Source organism: Salvelinus alpinus, chromosome 12 (assembly GCF_045679555.1).
Source record: "Salvelinus alpinus chromosome 12, SLU_Salpinus.1, whole genome shotgun sequence".
Classification (NCBI taxonomy): Eukaryota; Metazoa; Chordata; class Actinopteri; order Salmoniformes; family Salmonidae; genus Salvelinus; species Salvelinus alpinus.
This window is the reverse complement of record NC_092097.1, coordinates 27,387,622-27,414,351: the sequence shown is the minus strand read 5'-3', so window position 1 is coordinate 27,414,351 and position 26,730 is coordinate 27,387,622. Positions and strand designations below refer to the sequence as shown.

General features: G+C 43.0%; 1 pseudogene; it reads left to right on the top strand.

The window, feature by feature from the left end:
* Nucleotides 1-305: 305 nt before the first annotated feature.
* On the top strand, nucleotides 306-26,123 carry LOC139535271 (guanylyl cyclase-activating protein 1 pseudogene; annotated as a pseudogene).
* Nucleotides 26,124-26,730: the final 607 nt, after the last annotated feature.

Below are 26,730 nucleotides of genomic sequence, written 5' to 3'. Positions count from 1 at the left end.
TTACAAAACAGACACAAAACAGACACAAAACAGGTCTCTGTTTTGTGTCTGTCTATTGCTCATTGATTGATAAGCAAGTGGATTTGCGAGGGGTTAGTTACTTTGTCAAAGACGCACAAAGTTCTGATTGGCTGTTAAGGGGCTCTCAGCATCCCTCTCATTGCAAAACATTGTTTGACTGTAAACTTTCGCTGGATGGGTTCACACACAGAAGTTCTATATTGTGGAATTATTTTATTTGCAGTGTTTTTCTTTTCTCATCTTTTATTTAGATAATTGTTTAGTAAATAGTTTGCAGGCAGTAAAATTATGGGGAATAACAGTGGTGTCTCTATTGAAGGACTTGGAACCTGTGAGAATCATCAGTGGTACAGGAAATTCAGAACGGAATGCCCATCTGGACAGCTCACCTTTTGCGAATTCAAACAGTTATTCGGCCTGAAAAACCTATCTGAAGCTTCTAAGGCCTACATCATGAGCATGTTTGAAATGTTGGATATGAATGACGTAAGATTACTTTTATCTCGATGACTAATGTTCATAGTTTATACAGTGCCTATAGAACGTCTACACCGCCCTTGGATTTCTTCACATTTTATTGTTACAAAGTGGGATTAAAATGGATTTCATTTCATTTTTTGTCAACGATCTACACAAAATACTCTGTAATGTCAAAGTGGAAGACTTTTTATTCTGATTTGTTATTAAAAAAAATAAAACACTAATATACCTTGATTAGATAATTATTCAACCCCCTGAGTCAATACATGTTAGAATCACCTCTGGCAGAGATTACAGCTGTGAGTCTCCTTGGGTAAGTGTCATAAGAACTTTGACTACAGAGGAGGCAAAACTGTACTTCAATACTATGATTCTCCCACACATAGCATGCAGTTGGGCCCAAGCTTGCTCTACAACATTAAAACCTTCACACAAAACATAAAGACATGGCTAAAGGCTAATCAGACTTGTGAACATAATCCCTAGCTGTGTATTGCCGCTTTCCATGTTGTCTGTTGTCTGTAGCTTGTGAGGTGTGGAAACACTTTGTTGCTTTTATGTATTTTATTTTGTTGCTTTTTGTGCTATTGCTCTGTCTGCGTGTGACGTGTTGCTTGTCCTATGTTGCTCTGCATGTGCTCACTGCTCATTGTTCGTCTGTATTAGTTATTGTAATTTTATTTTTAAACCTGCCCAGGGACTGCGGTTGAAAATTAGTCGGCTGGCTAAAACCGGCACCTTTATTGAAACGTTGATTATGGTGCACTGTCCCTGTAAAAATAAACTCAAACTCAAGCAACTGTGTTGAGCAATATTAGGCCAATATTCTTTAAAAAAATGTTCAAGCTTTGTCAAGGGGTTGGGGATCATGGCTAGACAGCAATTTTCTAGTCTTGCCATAGATTTTCAAGCAGATTTAAGTAAAAACGGTAACTTGGCCACTCCGGAACATTAGCTGTCTTCTTGGTGAACAACTCCAGTGCAGATTTGGCTTTGTGTTGTAGGTTATTGTCCTGCTATAAGGTGAATTTCTCTCACAGTGCCTGGTACAAAGGTTTCTCTCTAGAGTTTTGCCTGTGCTCAGCTCCATCCTGTTCCTTTTTATTCTGAAAAACTCCCCGGTCTTTGCCGATGTCAAGCATACCCGTACCATGGGGCCTCCCGAGTGGTGCAGTAGTCTAAGGAACTGCTAGCTGTGCCACTAGAGATTCTGGGTTCAAGTCCAGGTTGTGACTGGGAGACCCATGGGGAGGCGCACAATTGGCCCAGCGTCGTCCAGGTTAGGTTAGGGGAGGGTTTGTCCGGCAGGGATGTCCTTGTCCCATCGTGCGCCAGGGACTCCTGTGGCGGGTCGGGTGCAGTCAGCATGCCAATTGCACGCTCCCTAAAAACTTGAGACATCTGGCATTGTGTTGTGTTGTGTGACAAAACTGCACATTTTAGAGTGGACTTTTTTGTCACCAGCACAAAGTGCACCTGTGTAATGATCATGCTGTTTAATCAGCTTCTTGATATGCCACACCTGTCAGGTGGATGGATTATCTTGGCAAAGAAAAAATGCTCACTAACAGGGATGTAAACAAACTTGTGCACAACATTTGAGAGAAATAAGCTTTTGATGTGTATGAAAACATTTTGGGATCTTTTATTTCAGCTCATGAAACATGGGACCAACAATTTATGTGTTGCCATTATATTTTTGTTCAGTATATTTCAATTCCACTTTGTAAAGCAACAAAATGTGAAAAAGTTCAAGGGGGTGTAGACGTTCTATAGACACTCTACCTGTTTTTGCATCATGTATTTTTTCATATAGACTGAGGGGTCTGGATTTTTTTATCATCAATATAACATCACACTTAAAAAGACTCAAAGATCAGTGGTTTATGGTCAACTGAGGTACCCAGAGACAACTGTACCTGTAATGGGGTCCTGTGTGTAGCTGGTGTAGAGAGTCAGGCGTAGGACAGCAGAAATGAGTACTCAACGTACTTTACTCAAAATACAAAAATACAAGGCAAATATACGAGCCCACAATAACGGACCGATTTACAAAGAACAATCACTCACAAACAAACATGGGGAACAGAGGGTTAAATAATAAACAGGTAATTGGGTGAGTGAAACCAGGTGTGTAAGACCAAGACAAAACAAATGGAAAATGAAAAGTGGATCGGCGGTGGCTAGAAGACCGGTGACGTCGACCGCTGAACGCCGCCCGAACAAGAAGAGGGACCGACTTCGGCGGAAGTCGTGACAGTACCTCTATAAGAGATTTGGCCTAATTGGATCTCCCCTAAAATCTTAAACTGGCTTTAAGCGAATTGATAAGCCATATTGTAATATTTGCTAAACAACTTGTGTGAAAACTATGCTATAGCTCCGTATCAAGGAAATTGCACTCGAATTGTGTTGGTTTAATAGTTTAAAAAAAGTTGTTTCCGTTACAGTGGCCATTCAGATATTAGGCTATTTGTATTATATCTAGAACATAGATTTCTAGATATATGAACTAGATTTCCATCCAACAGATTTTCATGCAAATATTCTACAATCCGCATTAAAAACAATATGGTATTTTTCCCACCAGAGATGTTTCCATCAAAATGACTTGTTGCAGATAAAATCTGTGCGTGATGATGGCAGCCAAGCATCGGTGAACATTAAAAAAATATACCCTTGATATTAATTGGAAAGGAGCAAAGCTCATCACCTTCCACTATCACCAGCCTGTGAAGTTCATCATCATTTATTTCATCTGTAGCCTAATAAACAACACAGTTGTATGCTTTCCCAAGGAGTCGTAGTGGGAGGACCACACTATATGTCATTGCGTCACTCCCAAGTTTTCTTCCATATGGTTATTATATCAATATTTGCGCATAAAAGCGTTCCACCGTCATTTCTTGCATAATTAGTTGTACTGACACAAAAAGATCCCACCTTGTCAAGCGTATTTTGTTTTGTCGGCATTTACTGAAAGTTTACTGAAAAACGTTCTGTTTCTATCAGGCCTGTCATTTAAAAAAATTATCCGACATGCACTTTATTAGCATAAAAATGTTGAATGGAAACCTGGTTAGTGGCACAGAAAATATACTATATTTATACAGTACCAGTCAAAAGTTTGGACACATCTACTCATTTAAGGGTTTTTCTTTATTTTTAATATTTTCTACATTGTAGAAAAATTGGGGAGGACATCAAAACTATGAAATAACACATTTGGAATCATGTAGTAACCAAACAATTATTGAAATTATTCTACAATGTAGAAAATAGTAAAAATAAAGAAAAACCCTTGAATGAGTAGGTGTGTCCAAACTTTTGACTGGTACTGTATATATATATATATATATATATATATACACTGCTCAAAAAAATTAAGGGAACACTAAAATAACACATCCTAGATCTGAATGAATGAAACATTCTTATTAAATACTTTTTTCTTTACATAGTTGAATGTGCTGACTACAAAATCACACAAAAATTATCAATGGAAATCAAATGTATCAACCCATGGAGGTCTGGATTTGGAGTCACACTCAAAATTAAAGTGGAAAACCACACTACAGGCTGATCCAACTTTGATGTAATGTCCTTAAAACAAGTAAAAATGAGGCTCAGTAGTGTGTGTGGCCTCCACGTGCCTGTATGACCTCCCTACAACGCCTGGGCATGCTCCTGATGAGGTGGCGGATGGTCTCCTGAGGGATCTCCTCCTAGACCTGGACTAAAGCATCCGCCAACTCCTGGACAGTCTGTGGTGCAACGTGGCGTTGGTGGATGGAGCGAGACATGTTGTCCCAGATGTGCTCAATTGGATTCAGGTCTGGGGAACGGGCGGGCCAGTCCATAGCATCAATGCCTTCCTCTTGCAGGAACTGCTGACACACTCCAGCCACATGAGGTCTAGCATTGTCTTGCATTAGGAGGAACCCAGGGCCAACCGCACCAGCATATGGTCTCAGAAGGGGTCTGAGGATCTCATCTCGGTACCTAATGGCAGTCAGGCTACCTCTGGCGAGCACATGGAGGGCTGTGCGGTCCCCCAAAGAAATGGCACCCCACACCATGACTGACCCACCGCCAAACCGGTCATGCTGGAGGATGTTACAGGCAGCAGAACGTTCTCCACGGCGTCTCTAGACTCTGTCACGTCTGTCACATGTGCGTGTGAACCTGCTTTCATCTGTGAAGAGCACAGGGCGCCAGTGGCGAATTTGCCAATCTTGGTGTTCTCTGGCAAATGCCAAACGTCCTGCACGGTGTTGGGCTGTAAGCACAACCCCCACCTGTGGACGTCGGGCCCTCATACCACCCTCATGGAGTCTGTTTCTGACCATTTGAGCAGACACATGCACATTTGTGGCCTGCTGGAGGTCATTTTGCAGGGCTCTGGCAGTACTCCTCCTGCTCCTCCTTGCACAAAGACGGAGGTAGCGGTCCTGCTGCTGGGTTGTTGCCCTCCTACGGCCTCCTCCACGTCTCCTGATGTACTGGCCTGTCTCCTGGTAGCGCCTCCATGCTCTGGACACTACGCTGACAAACACAGCAAACCTTCTTGCCACAGCTCGCATTGATGTGCCATCCTGGATGAGCTGCACTACCTGAGCCACTTGTGTGGGTTGTAGACTCCGTCTCATGCTACCACTAGAGTGAAAGCACCGCCAGCATTCAAAAGTGACCAAAACATCAGCCAGGAAGCATAGGAACTGAGAAGTGGTCTGTGGTCACCACCTGCAGAACCACTCCTTTATCGGGGGTGTCTTGCTAATTGCCTATAATTTCCACCTGTTGTCTATTCCAATTGCACAACAGCATGTGAAATTTATTGTCAATCAGTGTTGCTTCCTAAGTGGACAGTTTGATTTCACAGAAGTGTGATTGACTTGGAGTTACATTGTGTTGTTTAAGTGTTCCCTTTATTTTTTTGAGCAGTGTATATGATCATAGTAACCATTGATTAATCTAAATGTTTTGGAGACTTTTTTAAAAAGGTGTTTAAAAAAATGTAATAGGAAAGGTGTGTTTTCATCTGTAGGACTGAGTGTGTAAGTTTAAGTGGTTGTAATTGTAATTTGTCTCCATGCAACTATATGCAATTAAACAAGGGTGACACTCTGTTTAGAGGTTTTGTAGCCTAATTTAAGCTTGGACACAATGAGGACACCGCATTAAAGAGGGTTTAAAATCTGCCTAGAGCCTTGAAATAATCTACTTCACTTGCAGGTGCAAATAGCAGAATAACTTCTGCAGACATTTCTCCAGACATTTGCCACAGTGTAATTGAAAGCAGAATAAGTCTGAATCCTGTTTCTGCAGACTTTTGCAATGGAAAACAGGACTACATTGAGAAATATATAATTGTTCTTTATGGTCCTGAATGCTTTCAATTCTTATCAGAAAGCTGTTATTACCTTTTCCAAATAAATGTGATAATGTAAATGATATAACATGACCTCTTAATAGTAGTCAGTCATGTGCAGATTTTGTGTCATGTCAATGTGTAAAACTGTAATATGTAGTCTTAATTGGCATCACTGTAGATTTGATTTTGATTTGATTTGGATCTCTTTTAGTCCCCATTTGGACTAATCTTCCAAGAGTCCTTACGAACACATTTTCACATATAACACACTATTACAAACATACATAATATACTAACATAATGACCCAATAAATACTCAATCTAAAAAATATTGATTCTTCATCTACTATAGTCCCACAACATTTCTATGTATTATATTTAAATCGTTTTAAAATCATGTTTAAATGTATATATTGAAAGGTTTCTGGTTTACTCAGTAAATTTATTCAATTTCTTTATTGCTCTAAATCGAAATGTTCTTTCGCCTATTTCTCTTTTCTGTCTGGATAACGCATAGATGGTGGACAATCTATTCCTAGTATTTACGGAATGTCGGTCTCTTATCAACTGAATACCGTTGTGAATAGAACTTGGCCGTTTTAAATGATGTATATTATGAAATAAAATAAGCATGTTTTTTTCAATTATCTTGTCGATTGATGACAAACCAAGAACACTGCACATGACTGCAACAGAAGAACCATATCTCCACCTTAAAACAATCCTTGCTGCTTTGTTCGGTGCATTCTGCAGCCTCCTAACTTCACTTGATGATGCATTTCCCCAGACCACAGAACAGTAGTTCACCTGACTCTCAATTAATTATTGTGTTATTTGCTGAAGAATTTTTCCTGGTAAATATTTAGCTATCCTTCTGATTATGCATGCTGTTTTAATATTTTTTTTTACATAGACTAGTTATTTGAGACGACCATGATAAGCAGTTGTCTAGCTACACTCCCAATAGTTTGGTTTCTGCCACTTCTTCAATTTGTACTCCTCCCATACGTAATTGTATCCCATGCTGTTTTGGCCTTTTCCTAGTGGAACAGACCAACATAACTTTGGTTTTCTTGGTGTTTAAAACCAGTTTGTTTTGGCAAACACACTCCCTGATATTCTCCAAATCTCCTTGTAAAGCTTGCTGTACCTGTTGAACCGATTGTCTTGCTGCATAAATTGTAGTATCATCTGCAAATATAGTAGCTTGAGTTTCAACTAAGGCATAGGGAAGGTCGTTGGTATATATTAAATAAAGAAGTGGCCCAAGGCAGCTGCCCTGCGGTAATCCACAGTTTATCACATGAGGGGAAGAAAATGAACCATTGATATAGGTGGACTGTTTCCTGTCAGTTAGATATGACTGTACCCAATTCAATGCTACCTCCTTAAGACCATAATGCATTAATTTTGTAAAAATTATTTAATGATCCACTAAATCAAATGCTGCACTGAAATCTAAAATAGTACACCCACAAACTTGCCATTATCCATAGCATTGAGCCACTGGTCAGTCATGTCAACCAATGCAGTGGTAGTGGAATGGTTTTTGTGATAAGCATGCTGATTGGCTGTAATCAGATCATTCTTTTCCATGTACTCCCATATTTGTCTACTCACAATACCCTCCAATATCTTACTGGGTGTAGGGAGTAGACTAATTGGTTGACTATTGGCAGGAGTAATGGGTTCTTTGCAGTCTTTCGGAATAGGACACAGTTTCGCATGCTTCCATACATTTGCAAACATCCGCTTTTCCAGTGACCAATTAAATATGTATCTCAGTGGAACTGCAATCTGGGGAGCAGCACAGCGAAGCAAAAAATTGTCCATAAGACCATAACCTGTTGATTTACCATCAGGTAATGACTTCAATAGGTTTAACACCTCCTCCACTGACACCGTTTGCAGACTAAAAGAGCAGATCTTGTTGCTCATAATATGATCATCAATCCATTGGACAATAGCTTGTTTGGAAGAATGTATGTTTACATTGTTGCTCAGTAATTTAATTTTCTTTGTAAAAAAATTTGCAAAATGATTGGCAATATCAACTGGTTTTGTTATTATTCTCCCATCAACCTCCACACTAGATGGGCATGAAGAGATAGATGTACCAAGTAAGCCCTTAACTGTGTTCCATACCTTTTTAGAATCATTTCTAAAATCAATAAAAGCATTGTTGTAAAATATATATTTTTTCTTTCGATTAAATTTAACTGCATAATTACGTAATGTTCTATAATTCTGTTCATCAATTTCTAATTTTGACTTGGCTGCTAAGACTTTTTCCATATTTCTTTGAGAAAAAGCCTCACCCAGTTCATCATCAATCCATGGAGATGGACAAGCACCAACTGTACTCTTTCTTATGAAATGATGGTCCATTACCTCAGTGAGCAAATCAATAAAACATTCTGTAGCGTGATTTAAATCATCCTCTAGATAAATCAGCTCCCAGGGTACAGCAGCTAAATCATTTAGAAATAGCTCATGATTAAATGTTTTAACATTTCTCTTGACCACAATCCTAGGGGTTTTCTTTGGAACCTTGGTGTTCATGGTTATGGTCACAATATTATGGTCTGTCCAGCCCACTGGCATTGATCTGGCTTTTAAGCATTGCAATGGTATTTAACAGAAAATCAGATCAATGCATGTGTCTGAACGATGACCCAACTTAATTGAAGATCTAGTAGTATCATTAACCATTTGTTTCAAACCACAGTTCTTGGCATATCTCATCAATTTTGTTCTATTAGAATTATTGTGATCCTTCCAATTTATATTAAAATCACCCAAGATAAATACATCTCTGTTGCTATCTGTGGCCTGGTCAAACCCAGTACATAAGTCATCCAAATAGGACACCTTAGAGCTAGGAGGTCTATACACACATCCCACCAATATGGGTGCCTGGTGAGGCAGATGTACTTGAGCCCATAGTGCCTCTATTTGACATACATTAAGGTCATCCCTCCTCTTAAAAGGTATATGATTCTGAATATATAGTGCTGCACCCCCACCATTCCTATGCCTGTCCCTTCTCAGTAGACTATATCCTTGAATGTTAATTTGCCCATCATTTACAGATGCATCTAAATGCATTTCGGTCAAGGCCAAGATATGAATATTATTTATGTTCACCAAGTTAAAAACCTCATGTATTTTGTTAGGAATGCTACACACATTACCCTGAGCTATATGCAACCCTTTCCTTATCAAGTGGAGATCAATAGAGCATGTATTCATTATAGTTGAAGTTGTCATGATACACTACAACACACAAACTCAAATATGAACATTAAATTAAAATAGCCAGGGAGTTACTCCAAAGTCCCGATACAATTGCCCGTTGATATAAAGTTTATCCATCACCATGGAGACTCGTTGATTCAGACAATGCTTTTCCTTCATGATGAGATATAGTATTTTTCTCCTTTCATTGATCTCGGTGGGGAAGTGATCATTCATTCTAAAATCAGTGTTTCTGAGTTCTCTGCCCATGTTCTTCGTCATTTCCTTTTGCTTAAATTTGTCAAAACATGCAATAATAGTCCGTGGCCTATTTCCAGAGGCCTTACCTATTCTATGGACTCTGGAGAAAGTGGCATTACGCACAACATCAGTGGGCAGTTTTAGTTGAGTTGACATAAAGTCTCGGACTGTGTCCTCACAGCCTCTGCTGTTGTCATTCTCCGGCATCCCTGAAAATATTAGATTGTTCCGCATTGATGGACACTGTACATCAAGCAAGGTTTCTTTAAGTTGTTTGTGAGAGTGAGCACTAATCAAATTAATGCAACAGTAATGAACTCCAAATTGATGTCAACTTAGTATGGGACAAGAGCACATTATTAACGTTCATCTGTATTATAGAAGTCTTTGTTGTTTGTACGTGCCTTGTTGTAGACCTACATCATGTCTGCATCTTAAACTCTATACATAGAGCATATCTGAGCACTGTGTTAACCCTGTTATTGATGCAGGACCTTATGATGTAATGAAGACATAATTGTCTGCAAAGATATCACTATAAAAGCACTGGATACATTCCAGCTTCACTCTTAAAACCTCTCTGGGATATGTGGGACGCAGAGCGCCAAATTAAAATAAATTACTATAAAAATTAAACTTTCATGACATCACACATGCAATACACCAAATTAAAGCTACACTTGTTGTGAATCCAGCCAACGTGTCAGATTTCAAAAAAGGCTTTACGACGAAAGCACACCAAACGATTATGTTAGGTCAGTGCATAGCCACAGAAAAACATAGCCATTTTTCCAGCCAAAGAGAGGAGTCACAAAAAGCATAAATAGAGATAAAATGAATCACTAACCGTTGATGATCTTCATCAGATGACACTCATAGGACTTCATGTTACACAATACATGTATGTTTTGTTCGATAAAGTTCATATTTATATCCAAAAATCTCAGTTTACATTGGCGCGTTATGTTCTGTAATGTTTTGCTTCCAAAACATCTGGTGATTTTGCATAGAGCCACGTCAATTTACAGAAATACTCATTATAAATGTTGATGATAATACATGTGTTATGCATGGAACTTTAGATAAACTTCTCCTTAATGCAACTGCTGTGTGTCACGCCCTGACCATAGTTTGCTTTGTATGTTTCTATGTTTTTGTTTGGTCAGGGTGTGATGTGGGTGGGCATTCTATGTTGTATGTCTAGGTTGTCTGTTTCTATGTGTTTGGCCTAGTATGGTTCTCAATCAGAGGCAGGAGTCAGTCGCTGTCTCTGATTGGGAGCCATATTTAGGTAGCCTGTTTTCCTTTGGGTTTTGTGGGTGGTTGTTTCCTGTGTTTGTGTTATTCACCATACGGGACTGTTTCGTTTTCGTTTTGTATTTCACATTGTTATTTTGGTATTTCTTAGTGTTCAGTTAATAAACCGAATATGGACACTTACCACGCTGCGTATTGGTCCGACATCTCTTCTCATTCCAATGACGAGCGTTACACTGTGTCAGATTTAAAAAAAACTTTACCGAAAAAGCACACCATGCAATAATCTGAGTACAGCGCTCAGAGCCCAAACAAGCCAAAGAGATATCCACCATATTGTGCAGTCAACAAAGTCAGAAATAGCATTATAAATATTCACTTACCTTTGATCATCTTCATCAGAATGCACTCCCAGGAATCTCAGTTCCACAATAAATGTTTGATTTGTTCAATAAAGTCCATAATTTATGTCCAAACACCTCCTTTTGTTCGCGCGTTTAGTACACAATCCAAACTGACGACGCGCTGGCAGGTCCAGGCGAAAGTTCAGACGAAAAGTCATATTACAGTTTGTAGAAACATGTCAAACTAAGTATACTATCAATCTTTAGGATGTTTTATCATAAATCTTCAATAATGTTCCAACCGGAGAATTCCTTTGTCTTCAGAAATGCTATGGAACGCAAGCTACCTCTCATGTGAATGCGCATGACCAGGTCGTGGCACTCTGCCAGACCTCTGACTCAATCCCCTCTCATTCCCCCCTCCTTTATAGTAGAAGCATCAAACAAGGTTCTAAATACTGTTGACATCTAGTGGAAGCCTTAGGAAGTGCAACATGACCCCATTTCCACTGTATCTTGGATAGGCAAAGAGATGGTTGGATTTTTTCTCAGGTTTTTTCCTGCCATATGAGTTCTGTTATACTCACAGACATCATTCAAACAGTTTTAGAAACTTCAGAGTGTTTTCTATCCAAATCTACTAATTATATGCATTTAGGACAGAGTAGCAGGCAGTTTACTCTGGGCATCTTTTTATACAAGCTACTCAATACTGCCCCCCTGTCCCAAATAAGTTAATTAACGAATCATCTATAAAAAGTTATGCCTTTCATCCAAAAGGCACAAATATATCTGCCCTTTTTTGGTCAATGAAAAAGCTCAACTCAATTGCCTTTGTGTAATTCTGAAATACCCCTGATTTTGAGAGGGACTGAGACATCCATTATAATGGAACTGCAAAGGTTATGTAAATGTCAGTTGTAGGGGTAGGCCTAATGTTTATGTAAATGTTTACAGTTATGTGAGATTAGTTGGTTTCACTATTGTAATGGTAAAGTTAGTTGTATTGGTGTTATTAGTAACCACTGTGTTTGTTTAGACAGATTCATGCTATGGTATCAAATCAAATGAAATCACATTTTATTTGTCACATGCGCTGAATACAACAGGTGTAGACCTTACAGTGAAATGCTTACTTACATGCCCTTAACCAACAATGCAGTTTTAAGAAAAATACCTGAAAAAAAAGTAAGTGAGAAGAATAGCAAATAATTAAAGAGCAGCAGTAAATAACAATAGCGGGGCTATATACAGGGGGTACTGGTACAGAGTCAATGTGCGGGGTCACCGGTGTCGAGGTAATTGAGATAACATGTACATGTAAGTAGAGTTATTAAAGTGACTATGCATAGATAATAACAGAGTAGTAGCAGTGTAGAAGGGGGGGTGGGGCAATGCAAATAGTCTGGGTAGCCATTTGATTAGCTGTTCAGGAGTCTTATGGCTTGGGGGTAGAAGCTGTTAAGAAGCCTCTTGGACCTAGACTTGGCGCTCCGGTACCGCTTGACGTGTTGTAGCAAAGAGAACAGTCTATGACTAGGGTGGCCGGAGTCTTTGACGATTTTTAGGGCCTTCCTCTGACACCGCTTGGTATAGAGGTCCTGGAGGGCAGGAAGCTTCGCCCCGGTGATGTACTGGGCCGTACGCACTACCCTCTATAGTGCCTTATGGTCGGAGGCCGAGCAGTTGCTATACCAGGCAGTGATGCAACCAGTCAGGATGTTCTCGATGGTGCAGCTGTAAAACCTTTTGAGGATCTGAGGACCCATGCCAAATCTTTTCAGTCTCCTGAGGGGGAATAGGTTTGGTCGTGACCTTTTCAAAAATGTCTTGGTGTGCTTGGACCATGTTAGTTTGTTGGTGATGTGGACGCCAAGGAACTTGAAGCTCTCAACCTGCTCCACTACAGCCCCGTCGAGGAGAATGGGGGCGTGCTCGGGCCTCCTTTTCCTGTAGTTCACAATCATCTCCTTTGTCTTGATCACTTTGAGGGAGGGGTTGTTGTCCTTGCACCACACAGTCAGGTCTCTGATCTCCTCCCCGTAGGCAGTCTCGTTGCTGTCGGGGATCAGGCCTACCACTGTTGTGTCATCAGCAAACTTCATGATGTTGTTGGAGTCGTGCCTGGCCGTGCAGTCATGAGTGAACAGGGAGTACAGGAGGGGACTGAGCACGCATCCCTGAGGGCCCCCCGTGTTGAGGATCAGCGTGGCGGATGTGTTGTTACCTACCCTTACCACCTGGGGGTGGCCTGTCAGGAAGTCCAGGATCCAGTTGCAGAGGCAGGTGTTTAGTCCCAGGGTCCTTAGCTTAGTGATAAGCTTTGAGGGAACTATGGTGTTGAACGCTGAGCTGTAGTCAATGAATAGTATTCTCACATAGGTGTTCCTTTTGTCCAGGTGTGAACTGGCAGTGTGGAGTGCAATAGAGATTGCATCATCTATGGATCTGTTGGTGTGGTATCACATTGGAGTGGGTCTAGGGTAATGGTGTTGATGTGAGCCATGACCAGCCTTTCAAAGCACTTCCTGGCTACAGATGTGAGTGCTACGGGTTGGTAGTCATTTAGGCAGGTTACCTTAGTGTTCTTGGGCACAGGGACTATGGTGGTCTGCTTGAAACATGTTGGTATTACAGACTCAGACAGGGAGAGATTGAAAATGTCAGTGAAGTCTTATTCACATCGGCTGAGGAGAGCGTGATCACACAGTCGTCCGGAACAGCTGATGCTCTCATGCATGTTTCAGTGTTACTTGCTTTGAAGCGAGCATAGAAGTTGTTTAGCTCGCCTGGTAGGCTCGTGTTACTGGGCAGCTCTCGGCTGTGCTTCCCCTTGTAGTCTGTAATAGTTTGCAAGCCCTGCCACATCCGACAAGTGTTGGAGTCTGTGTAGTACGATTCGATCTTAGTCCTGTATTGACGTTTTGCCTGTTTGATGTTTCGCCGGAGGGCATAGCGGGATTTCTTATAAGCTTCCGGGTTAGAGTTCCGCTCCTTGAAAGCGGAAGCTCTACCCTTTAGCTCAGTGCGAATGTTGCCTGTAATCCATGGCTTCTGGTTGGGGTATGTACGTACAGTCACTGTGGGGACGACGCCCTCAATGTACTTATTGATGAAGCCAGTGACTGATGAGGTGTACTCCTCAATGCCATCAGAAGAATCCTGGAACATATTCCAGTCTGTGCTAGCAAAACAGTCCTGTAGTTTAGCATCTGCTTCATCTGACTACTTATTTATAGACCGAGTCACTGGTGCTTCCTGCTTTAATTTTTGTTTGTAAGCAGGTATCAGGAGGATAGAATTATGGTCAGATTTGCCAAATGGTGGGAAGGGGAAAGCTTTGTATGCATCTCTGTGTGTGGAGTAAAGGTGGTCTAGAATTAATTTTCCTCTGATTGCACATTTAACATGCTGATAGAAATTAGGTAAAATGTATTTAAGTTTCCCTAATTTAAAGTCCCCAGCCACCAGGAGAGTCGCCTCTGAGTGAGCGTTTTCCTGTTTGCTTATGGCGGTATATAGCTCATTGAGTGCGGTTTTAGTGCCAGTATCGGTCTGTTGTGGTATGTAGACAGCTACGAAAAATACAGATGAAAACTCTCTAGGTAGATAATGTGGTCTACAGCTTATCATTTGATACTCTACCTCAGGCGAGCAAAACTTTGAGACTTCCTTAGATATCGTACACCAGCTGTTGTTTACAAATATGCATGGGCCTCCGCCCCGTGTCTTACCAGAGGTTGCTGTTCTATCCTGCCAATAGAGTGTATAACCAGCTGTATGTTCTTAATGTCGTCGTTTAGCCACGACTCTTTGAAACATAAGACATTAAGACCGTATAAGACAGTTTTTAATGTCCCGTTGGTAGGATATACGTGCTTTCAGTTCGTCCCATTTATTTTCCAGCAATTGAACGTTAGCTACCAGGACGGATGGCAAAGGCAGATTAGCGACTCGTCGCCTGATCCTCACAAGGCACCCGGATCTTTTTCCGCAAAATCTATTTCCTCCAGCCAATTACGGGGATCTGGGCCTGGTCGGGTGTCTGTATTATATCCCTCCCGTCCGACTCATTGAAGAAAAACTCTTCGTCTATTTTTTTTTATTTCACCTTTATTTAACCAGGTAGGCTAGTTGAGAACAGGTTCTCATTTACAACTGCGACCTGGCCAAGATAAAGCAAAGCAGTGTGACAAAAACACAGAGTTACACATGAGATAAACAAACATACAGTCAAAAACACAATAGAAAAATATACGTACAGTGTGTGCAAAAGTAGTAAGGTTATGGAGGTAAGGCAATAAATGGAACATAGCTGCAAAATAATTACAATTTAGCATTAACACTGGACACTGTGCAGATGATGATGTGCAAGTAGAGATACTTGGGTGCAAAAGAGCAAAAAAATAACAATATGGGGATGAGGTAGTTGGGTGGGGTATTTACAGATAGGCTGTGTACAGGTACAGTCATCGGTAAGCTGTTCTGACAAATGAATGTTTAAAGTTAGTGATTTTTGGAATTCGTTCCAGTCGTTGGCAGCAGAGAACTGGAAGGAAAGGCATCCAAAGGAGGTGTTGGCTTTGGGGATGACCAGTGAAATATACCTGCTGGAGCGCGTGCAACGGGTGGGTGTTGCTATGGGGACCAGTGAGCTGAGAAAAGGCGGGGCTTTAACAAGCAAAGATGACCTGGAGCCAGTGGGTTTGGCGACGAATACATAGCGAGGGCCAGCCAACGAGAGCATACAAGTCGCAGTGGTGGGTAGTATTGTTAAGCGGAGCGACACAGGGGAACCCAAGAGCGTTCCTCAGATGAGGAAACAGGGATAAATTAACCAAAATATTTATTGTTGCACAGAGAGATATGGAGTGCAAATCCGGGGTAGCTCGGACGAGTTGCAGAAAAACCAGATGTGGAGACTGAGGTTGGAGTTGGCTGAGTAAACAGGTCCTAAGGGTAATCAGGGTAAACAGGTCCTGAGGGGAATCCAAGGTAGTGGTGGTGAGTAAAATCCAGAGCAAGGTAGTTGGGTGGTGAGATGTGGAACAGGAGACAGGAGCCAGAGACAGAGCAGTAAACTGCAATGAGAGGATAAACGGTGTCAGGCAGGGAAACAGGCACAGCAGAGTAACATGATCTTGAGCAATAATAAATGGCTAGATTCATGAACTGACTGAGCCGAGATTACAATCTGGCAAAGTGGAAGTGTCAGGACTGAGAATTTGTAGAGGTCTGGATTATGGAACGAGTTTCAGCTGGTAGGGATCTGCTTTGACTCCAGCACACCTGTCTCCAATCACACAGAGAGGGAGAGGGAGAGAGAGAGAGTGTACATGGGGAGTAACTGCAGGTCAAGAAGACACCGGATGAACACCAGAGGGCGTAGCAGGAGCAGATGTGACAAGTATATGGGGCTTTGGTGACAAAATGGATGGCACTGTGATAGACTACATCCAATTTGCTGAGAAGAGTGTTGGAGGCTATTTTGTAAATGACTTTGCCGAAGTCAAGGATCGGTAGAATAGTCAGTTTTACGAGGGTATATTTGGCAGCATGAGAGAAGGAGGCTTTGTTGTGAAATAGGAAGCCGATTCTAGATTTAATTTTGGATTGGAGATGCTTAATGTGAGTCTGGAAGGAGAGTTTACAGTCTAACCAGACACCTAGGTATTTGTAGTTGGTCCACAAATTCTAAGTCAGAACCGTCCAGAGTAGTGATGCTAGGCGGGCAGGTGCGGGCAGCAATTGGTTGAAGAGCATGCATTTAGTTTTACTAGCATTTAAGAGCAGTTGGAGGCCACGGAAGTATGGCATTGAAGCTCGTTTGGAGGTTTGTTAGCACAGTATCCAAGGAAGGGCCAGATGTATACAGAATTGTGTCGTCTGCGTAGAGGCAGATCAGAGAATCACCAGCAGCAAGAGCGATATCATTGATATATAAAGAGAAAGGAGTAGGCCCGGGAATTGAACCCTGTGGCACCCCGATAGAGACTGCCAGAGGTCCGGACAACAGTCCCTCTGATTTGACACACTGAAGTAGATGCTATGGGGGGTGCAGAGCTGTTGGCCGGGGTAGGGGTAGCCAGGTGGAAAGCATTGCCAGCCGTAGAAAAATGCTTATTGAAATTCTCGATTATCGTAGATTTATCGGTGGTGACAGTATTTCCTAGCCTCAGTGCAGTGGGCAGCTGGGAGGAGGTGCTCTTATTCTCCATGGACTTTACAGTGTCCCAGAAATTTTTGGAAATAGTGCTACAGGATGCAAATTTCTGTTTGTAAAAGCTAGCTTTAGCTTTCCTAACTGACTGGGTATATTGGTTCCTGACTTCCCTGAAAAGTTGCATATCGCAGGGGCTATCGAAGCTAATGCAGTACGCCACAGGATGTTCTTGTGCTGGTCAAGGGCAGTCATGTCTGGAGTGAACCAAGGGCTATATCTGTTCTTAGATCTACATTTTTTGAATGGGGCATGCTTATTTAAGATGTTGAGGAAACCACTTTTAAAGAACAACCAGGCATCCTCTACTGATGGGATGAGGTCAATATCCGTCCAGGATACCCGGGCCAGGTCGATTAGAAAGGCCTGCTCGCTGAAGTGTTTTAGGGAGCTTTTGACAGTGATGAGGGGTGGTCGCCATTTCTGGGCGTGGTAGAATAGATTCAGGGCATAATGTACAGACATGGGTATGGTAGGATGTGAGTGTAGTGGGGGTAAACCTAGGCATTGAGTGATGATTAGAGAGCTTGTATCTCTGGAGACACCAGCTAAGCCAGGTGAGGTCTCCCCATGTGTGCGGTGTGTCACGAAAGAGCTATCTAAGGCATGTTGAGCTGGACTAGGGGCTCTACAGTGAAATGAACTAACTGAAACAGAAGACAAGGCATATTGACATTAGAGAGGCATGTGTAGCCGAGTGATCATAGGGTCCAATGAGCAGCAATAGGTGAGTCCAGGAGCCGTTCGGTAGTCGCTACTATGCTAGGCGAGCGGGAGGCACGGCGTTCAGAAAGCTAGCGGGCCGGGGCTAGCAGATGGGTATTCAGTGACAACGCAATGGAAAAGCCTGTTGAAACCACATCAGACGATTACGACGGCAGACCAGTCGTGATGGATCGGCGGGGCTCCGTGTCGGCAATAAAGGGTCCAGACCAATTGGCAAAAGAGGTATTGTAGCCCACGAATTAGCGGGTATACCTCTTCGGATAGCCGGAAGATGGGCCTAGTTCGAGGCTAGCTCAAGGCTAACTGGTGCTGGCTTCGGGACAGAGGCGTTAGCCAGCGGTAGCCACTCGATTGCAGCTAGCTGCGATGATCCGGTGTAATGGCCCAGAGTTTGCGTCAGGAATCCGGTGATGTGGTGGAGAAAATAAGTCTGATATCGCGCTGTGCAGACTGGCAGGTATTGACAGAGCTAAAGCTGGCTGGTGACCGAGCTAAAGGTGAAGACCGCTAGCCGTGGCTAACCGTGACTACTAGCTAGTAGCTAGTTAGCTAGCTAGCTAGCTGCTGATGGAGGTTCAAGCTATAACGTATAAAAATAGCAGATCCGTACCACATTGGGTGGGGCGGGTTGCCGGAAAGTATATTTAGATCGTAGGTGGAAAGTGAGATTAAAATATGTCTGGGAAAAAATGAGTCCGACTATTTACATGGGACAAGACGGGACAAGACAAACACACGTCCGTCCGACTGCTACGCCATCATGGATTCGAGGTCATCACACGAGGCCATCACACGCATGTTCTACAGGATGTAGAACATCTTTTTTGGCCAGAAAGAAAAACCCTGCTCCCGCAGGCGAGGTGGACGGACGAATGAGGCCTGCTGCCAGAGCGTCCTTGATGTAGGTATCCATAGCAGCTCGTTCGGGAGGAGATAAGGAAAAGATCCGACCCCTGGGGGGGCAGGTGCCCGGAAACAGGTCGATGGGGCTATCGTAAGGTCTATGGGGTGGTAGCATGGTGGCGCTCTGTTTGCTGAATACCGGTTTGAGGTCATGGTAACACTCGGGAACTGGGGACAGGTCGATGGATTCTAGAGACTCGGGAGGAGAACTCGGGAAGATACAAGTGGCGTGGCACGTAGGACCCCACTGCTTGACAGTGCCCACAGACCAGTCGATGTGAGGGTTATGGCTGTGAAGCCAGGGGTAGCCAAGTACGAGAGGGAACTCGGAACAGGGGATCAGATGAAAGTTCATCACTTCCTGATGTTGGGAAACTGAAAGTCGCAAGGGGGTAGTGACGCGAGTGACAAGTCCAGATCCCAGAGGGCTTCCATCCAACGTAGTAACCCTCATGGGGTCCCTTAGAGGTTCAGAGGGGACGCCATTCTCCTTCGCCTAGATACCATCCATGAAGTTTCCTGCGGCTCCAGAGTCTACCAAGGCTTGAAGGGGAAGCTCGTGGTTGTCCCAGGGAAGGGTGACTGGAATGAGCAGGCGGGAGTTGGACGGATGGGAGGAGGTTATGTCTCCCGTTACAGTTCCCCCAGGCCTGCATGGGACAGTGCGTTTCCCTGGAGCCCGGGACACGTGGAGCGGAAATGGCCCGGTTTGCCGCAATATAGACAGCATCGCTCCCTCATCCGGCGGTCTCTCAGCCTGGGAGATGCGTCCAATCTGCATGGGTTCCGGTGGAGCCAGCGAGGATAAAGGTGGGGACTCGGAGCTGGGACCGATAGGAGCTAGGGCGAGAGGTCTACGGTTGAGTTCTCTCTCTCTCTCTCAGACGCTGGTCTATGCGCGAGGCCAACTTGATCAGGGACTCGAGGTTGTCCGGTGGTTCCCGAGTGGCCAGTTCATCTTGGATGGTGTCGGAAAGACCTTTCAGAAAGCACACTGTGAGCGCCTCGTCGTTCCAGCCACTCGCTGCTGCCACCGTGCGGAACTGGATGGCATAGTCCGTCACGCTGCGCCGACCTTGGCGGAGAGTCAGGAGCTGTTTGGCTGAGTCAGGGCCGCTGGTAGGACCTTGAAAAACTCGCTTGAATTCCTCAGCAAAGGCAGAGTAGCTGGCACAGCAGGGACTTTGGGCATCCCACACAGCAGTAGCCCAGGCCAGGGCTTTTTCTGTCAGCAGGGTGATGATATGCGATCTTGGACCGGTCGGTGGGAAACGACGAGGGTTGCAGCTCGAAGGAGAGAGAACATTGGGTGAAAAACCCCTTACAAGCACTCGGATCACCTGAGAACCGTTGGGGAGGCGGAAGACGAGGTTCAGCCAGGGGGTTAACTGCCACGGGCACTTGAATCTGAGGTACAGGAGCGGTAGCGGTTGCCGGGGGAAGTCGATCAGATATCTGCTTTATGGAAGTCAGCATCTCCGACAGAAGTTGAGAATGTCTAGCCATTAAGGTCTCTTGCTGAACCAGAGCGGCTTCGTGGCGTTGGACAGCCCCCTCGTGGTGGGACAGCGTGGCAAAAAGGTCCTGGGAACTGGCTGCCTCTGGGTTCATTTGGCTCTGTGTTTCTGTCAGGACCCGGTTACGAACTCGGGTCTCCGGTGTGAGAAACAGTCACTTAGCAAACTGAGCCACTAATGGTCGGCAGAACCCAGAAGATGAGGCAGACACAGCAGTACTTGAGACAGTGTTTTAATAAAGTAAAAAGGAAAGTTCTTCAGGCAAAAATATAAATCCACAACGTCAAAAGTAATACCAAGAGGAAAAGGTAATCCTCCAAGTCAAAAGGTAAATCCACAAGGTGGTAGGTACAGCAGGAAAAAGCCTCAAAAGATAATCAAAAATAAATAAATGAGATCAAAAACAGAGTACCACAAGAGAGTCCAACTGGAGCAACAAATGTTCACAGCATCGCTAGGGCTGGGTGCTAACATTCAAACACAGAGCAAAGAACTGAGGAAAACTAAGGGTTTAAATACATTCAAGGGAAACGAGGCACAGGTGCAAATAATAACTGGAAACAAGGGAAAACAAAAGGGTCAAAAAAGCACAATGGGGGCATCTAGTGGCCAAAACCGGAACAATCCTGGCCAAATCCTGACAAAGCTCTCACAGTCTCATGTCAGAGTTAGACATTCATCCATGGTTCTCAAGTGTCTAAGTGTTGAAGGCATTAACTCCACATTTTTAAGGTTAGGGTTAAGTTTAGGCATTAACTCAGAAATCTTAAGGTTAGGCTTTAACTCAGAATGGTTAAGGTAAGGGTTAAGGTTTGGGCTAGGCTTAAAAAAAAATCTCAAAAACAACCTTATATCGCTGGATTCAAACATGCAACTTTCAGCACCATCTGCCATCCCCATCCACAAAGCCCTAACAAAACCAGAACTTAAAGGTAACAGCATTCACTGTTGAACCTAGTGGCCGGTTTCCACGTCATCTCTGACGTCCTCAGACATACTGTAGATGGACATCGAATATTGACTTGTACCACAGGTGACCTGGCTGGAGAATGGGCTGTGCTGAACACACCTCTGTCTGTGTGATGGCTCAGTAGAGTAATCAGATGTGTGAACACACATTGATGTGATGATAATATAATATTGTCTGATGATAATATTCTCTAATATAACCAGTATTATGTCAGATAGTTTATGTACAGTGCCTTCAGAAAGTGTTCATACCCCTTGACTTATTCCTCATGTTGTTGTGTTGCAGCCTGAACTGAAAATGGATTCAATAGATTTTTTCTTACCCATCAACACACATTACCCCATTATGACAAAGTAAAGACATGTTTTTAGAAATGTTTGCTAATTTATTGAAAATGAAATTGTAACGTCCTGACCAGAGTTCTTATGTGTTGTGCTTGTTTTAGTGTTGGTCAGGACGTGAGCTGGGTGGGAATTCTATGTTGTGTGTCTAGTTTGTCTGTTTCTGTGTTCAGCCTAATATGGTTCTCAATCAGAGGCAGCTGTCAATTGTTGTCCCTGATTGAGAATCATATATAGGTGGCTTGTTTTGTGTTGGGGATTTTGTGGGTGGTTGTTTCCTGTGTCAGTGGTTGTACCACACGGGACTGTGACGGTTAGTACGTTTGTTGTTTTGTATTCTTGTCTAGTTTTCATGTCATTAAATTATGGAAACTTACCACGCTGCACATTGGTCCTCCGATCCTTCTCGCCTCTCCTCGTCTGAGGAGGAGGACGACTTAGACTGCCGTTACAGAAATACAGAAATATCTCATTTTACTCACACACCTGAGTCAATACACGTTAGAATCACTTTTATCAAATCAAATCAAATGTAATTATATAGCCCTTCTTACATCAGCTGATATCTCAAAGTGCTGTACAGAAACCCAGCCTAAAACCCCAAACAGCAAGCAATGCAGGTGTAGAATCACGGTGGCTAGGAAAAACTCCCTAGAAAGGCCAAAACCTAGGAAGAAACCTAGAGAGGAACCAGGCTATGAGGGGTGGCCAGTCCTCTTCTGGCTGTGCCAGGTGGAGATTATAACAGAACATGGCCAAGATGTTCAAATGTTCATAAATTACCAGCATGGTCAAATAATAATAATCACAGTAGTTGTCGAGGGTGCAGCAGGTCAGCACCTCAGGAGTAAATGTCAGTTGGCTTTTCATAGCCGATCATTAAGCGTATCTCTACCGCTCCTGCAGTCTCTAGAGAGTTGAAAACAGCAGGTCTGGAACAGGTAACACGTCCGGTGAACAGGTCAGGGTTCCATAGCCGCAGGCAGAACAGTTGAAACTGGAGCAGCAGCACGGCCAGGTGGACTGGGGACAGCAAGGAGTCATCATGCCAGGTAGTCCTGAGACATGGTTCTAGGGCTGAGGTCCTCCGAGAGAGAGAAAGAAAGAGAGAAAGAGAGAATTAGAGAGAGCATACTTAAATTCACACAGGACACCGGATAAGACAGGGGAAGTACTCCAGATATAACAAACTGACCCTAGCCCCCCGACACATAAACTACTGCAGCATAAATACTGGAGGCTGAGACAGGAGGGGTCAGGAGACACTGTGGCCCCATCCGATGATACCCCTGGACAGGGCCAAACAGGAAGGATATAACCCCACCCACTTTGCCAAAGCACAGCCCCCACACCACTAGAGGGATATCTTCAACCACCAACTTACCATCCTGAGACAAGGCCGAGTATAGCCCACAAAGATCTCCGCCACGGCACAACCCAAGGGGGTGCGCCAACCCAGACAGGAAGATCACGTCAGTGACTCAACCCACTCAAGTGACGCACCCCTCCTAGGGACGGCATGAAAGAGCACCAGTAAGCCAGTGACTCAGCCCCTGTAATAGGGTTAGAGGCAGAGAATCCCAGTGGAGAGAGGGGAACCGGCCAGGCAGAGACAGCAAGGGCGGTTCGTTGCTCCAGAGCCTTTCCGTTCACCTTCACACTCCTGGGCCAGACTACACTCAATCATATGACCCACTGATGAGATGAGTCTTCAGTAAATACTTAAAAGTTGAGACAGAGTCTGCGTCTCTCACATGGGTAGGCAGACCATTGCATAAAAATTGAGCTTTATAGGAGAAAGCCCTGCCTCCAGCTATTTGCTTAGAAATTCTAGGGACAATTAGGAGGCCTGCGTCTTGTGACCGTAGCGTACGTGTAGGTATGTACAGCAGGACCAAATCGGAAAGATAGGTAGGAGCAAGCCCATGTAATGCTTTGTAGGTTAGCAGTAAAACCTTGAAATCAGCCCTTGCCTTAACAGGAAGCCAGTGTAGGGAGGCTAGCACTGGAGTAATATGATCAAATTTTGGGGTTCTAGTCAGGATTCTAGCAGCCGTATTTAGCACTAACTGAAGTTTATTTAGTGCTTTATCCGGGTAGCCGGAAAGTAGAGCATTGCAGTAGTCTAACCTAGAAGTAACAAAAGCATGGATACATTTTTCTGCATCATTTTTGGACAGAAAGTTTCTGATTTTTGCAATGTTACGTAGATGGAAAAAGCTGTCCTTGAAACAGTCTTGATATGTTCGTCAAAAGAGAGATCAGGGTCCAGAGTAACGCCGAGGTCCTTCACAGTTTTATTTGAGACGACTGTACAACCATCAAGATTAATTGTCAGATTCAACAGAAGATCTCTTTGTTTCTTGGGACCTAGAACAAGCATCTCTGTTTTGTCCGAGTTTAAAAGTAGAAAGTTGGCAGCCATCCACTTCCTTATGTCTGTAAAACAGGCTTCTAGCGAGGGCAATTTTGGGGCTTCACCATGTTTCATTGAAATGTACAGCTGTGTGTCATTCGCATAGCAGTGAAAGTTAACATTATGTTTTCGAATGACATCCCCAAGAGGTAGAATATATAGTGAAAACAATAGTGGTCCCAAAACGGAACCTTGAAGAACACCGAAATGTACAGTTGATTTGTCAGAGGACAAACCATTCACAGAGACAAACTGATATCTTTCCGACAGATAAGATCTAAACCAGGCCAGAACTTGTCCGTGTAGACCAATTTGGGTTTCCAATCCCTCCAAAAGAATGTGGTGATCGATGGTATCAAAAGCAGCACTAAGGTCTAGGAGCACGAGGACAGATGCAGAGCCTTGGTCTGATGCCATTAAAAGGTAATTTACCTTTATTATGTTCAACATAGGAGGGCCGAGCACAGGAAGCAGCTCTTTCAGTAGTTTAGTTGGTATAGGGTCCAGTATGCAGCTTAGAGGCCATGATTATTTTCATCATTGTGTCAAGAGATATAGTACTAAAACACTTAAGTGTCTCTCTTGATCCTAGGTCCTGGCAGAGTTGTGCAGACTCAGGACAGCTGAGCTTTAGAGGAATACACAGATTTAAAGAGGAGTCCGTAATTTGCTTTCTAATGATCATGATCTTTTCCTCAAAGAAGTTTTAGCAGCAATTACATCTGTGAATCTTTTTGGGTAAGTCTCTAAGATCTTTGCACATCTGGATTGTACAATATTTGCACAGTATTCTTTTTATAATTCTTCAAGCTCTGTCAAGTTGGTTGTTGACCATTGCTAGACAGCCATTTTCATGTCTTGCCATAGATTTTCAGGCCGATTAAAGTCAAAACTGTAACTAAGCCACTCTGGAATATTCAATGTCATCTTGGTAAGCAACTCCAGTGTATATTTGGCCTTTGTGTTTTAGTTTATTCTTCCTGCTGAAAGATGAATTTGTTTCCCAGTGTCTTTTGGAAAGCAGACTTAACAAGGTTTTTCTCTAGGATTTTGCCTGTGCTTAGCTCTATTACGTTTCTTTTATGCAAAAAAAAACTCCCTAGTTGTTTTTTTCTTTCCGATGACAAGCATACCGATAACATGATGCAGCCACCACCATGCTTGAAAATATGAAGAGTGTTACTCAGTGATGTGATGTGTTGGATTTGCCACAAACATAACGCTTTGTATTCAGGACATAAAGTTTCTTTGCCACATTTTTTGTAGTTTTACTTGTGCCTTATTGCAAAGAGGATGCATGTTTTGGTATATTTATATTCTGTACAGGCTTCCTTCTTTTCACTCTGTCATTTAGGTTAGTATTGTGTAGTAACTAAAATGTTGTTGCTCCATCCTCAGTTTTCTCTTATCACTGAGGATTAAACTCTGTAACGGTTTTAAAGTCACCCCAAAGGCCTCATGGTGAAATCCCTAAACGGTTTCCTTATTCTTCGCCAACTGATTTAGGAAGGACACCTGTATCTTTGTAGCGACTGGGTTTATTGATACACCATCCAAAGCATAATTAATAACTTCACCATGCTCAAAGGGATATTCAATGTCTGCTTTGTTTTACCCATCTACCAATAGATGCCGTTCTTTTTGAGACATTTGAAAACTTCCCTGGTGTTTGTGGTGGAATCTCTGTTTGAAATTCACCGCTCGACTGAGGGACCTGACAAATAATTGTATGTTTGTGGTACAGAGATTATTGCACACAGAGTGAGTCCATGCAACTTATTATGTGACTTGTTAAGCACATTTTTACTACTGAACTTATTAGGGTTGCCATAGCAAAGGGGTTGAATACTTATTGACTCAAGACATTTCAGCTTTACATATTTCATTCATTTGTGTGTGTGTGCCAGGTGAGCTGTCCCTGGAGGAGTTCATGGAGGGCATCCAGAATGATGAGAAGCTGCTGGAGACACTGACCGAGAGTCTGGATCTCATACATCATCAGCAAGATCCAGGTCGAGATGAACCCCTATTGTTGCAGCACAAGAAGATTTTATGAGGAGTACGAGAGCGCCAGAGTGCAAGCGAGAGAGAGCGCCAGTGCGCAGGACAGACTGCCCACGCAGAACACTCAGGGATACCCAAAATGTATACACAAACGTATTAGTATATTTTTATATTTTTGTATGTTTGATGAGATGAACTGGTTATCCTTCAAGGCATATCGAAATGTTGCATACAGTAATGGCTGACTCTCAGTTCAGTCATTCCACCATGTACAGTAGGCCCTGCACAACTTTTGCAATAACAGGATACTTTACTCATCATGTCCAATTTAAGTGTACAGCACTTGCTTGAATATGATTAGTATGCGTAGTACTGCTTTACCAATCAGAAGTAAATAACTCACATTACATTTGCTATGAAAAAGCATATCATATGTGTGTATGATGCATCTAGTTGTGCAATTTGGTGACAGTACACTGTCCTATTGTTTTTCCATTCTGTATCACCATCTCAAAGTCAAAAGTGCACAATAGACATGGTTTAGAGGCCCACCTCATTTGCCTATGATTTCAGTGAAATGACCTGGTTCTGAACAATCCGTTGCTTGTTTGGTCATTTCAATGCATTATAGAAAGACAGAAGCTTCGAGGCACTCTGCC